We start from the raw sequence: 692 nt of genomic DNA, 5'->3' as shown, positions 1-692 counted from the left end.
CCAGCCCGGCCCAGCCCCAGCCCGCACGGGTCTCCTGGCCCAGGGCCCCGCCGCCTCTGGCTTCAGGCAGCTCAGCCCTCCGGCAGCCCAGGGTGGCGGATGCCACCACCTGCGCGTGCCCGCCAGGCTCCGGGGGGCGCTGTTCACAGCCCAGCCCTCACGCGGGAGGCCTCAGGAACAGGCCCTGTGGCCCTGCGGGCCAGGTGGTGGCCCCAGTGGACCTCCCGCAGCCTGAGGACCCCCTCCTGCCCTGGGGGAGCGCCAAGTACCCGACGCTGCCAGCTCCCCGTGTGACCCCGGCCCTGCCTGCCAAGCGCGAGGCATCGCAGTGACCTCCTGGGGTCGGCTGGCCCTCACACGTCCTCACGCGGCCAGCGCCGCTGGCAAGCTGGCTTTGGCGGCAGCAGCCTAGCCGGGCCCGTCCTCCGCCCACAGTGGACCTGAAGCTCTCCCCGTGGGGTCCCCGTCAACAGGGAAGCTCGCTCCTACTCCCGATCTCTGGCTCGGACGAGACAAGGACCCCAGGTGAACTGGGCCACGCTGCACCCGGCCCACGCCAACCCTGCGTCCTGGACGCGCCTGGACGCGCCCCAGACCCGTGGTCAGCACCCTTGCCTGCCCGACGACCACAGGCCCCACGGGGATCGCCCGCGTTGAGCTGCCTGGGTGCGCAGGGGAGCGCCGCCCACCCT

At 73.8% G+C, this 692-nt stretch overlaps 1 protein-coding gene across 1 annotated transcript in view; it reads right to left on the bottom strand.

The window, feature by feature from the left end:
* The window catches only part of BRD1 (bromodomain containing 1), a 73613-nt gene that overhangs the window by 68396 nt on the left and 4525 nt on the right, over positions 1-692 (bottom strand). The gene's annotated exons all lie outside the window — the stretch shown is intronic.

The sequence above is a fragment of the Condylura cristata genome, unplaced genomic scaffold (genome assembly GCF_000260355.1).
Source record: "Condylura cristata isolate star-nosed mole 26May11 unplaced genomic scaffold, ConCri1.0 scaffold00004, whole genome shotgun sequence".
NCBI lineage: Eukaryota > Metazoa > Chordata > Mammalia > Eulipotyphla > Talpidae > Condylura > Condylura cristata.
This window is presented reverse-complemented; position numbering and strand designations above follow the sequence as displayed.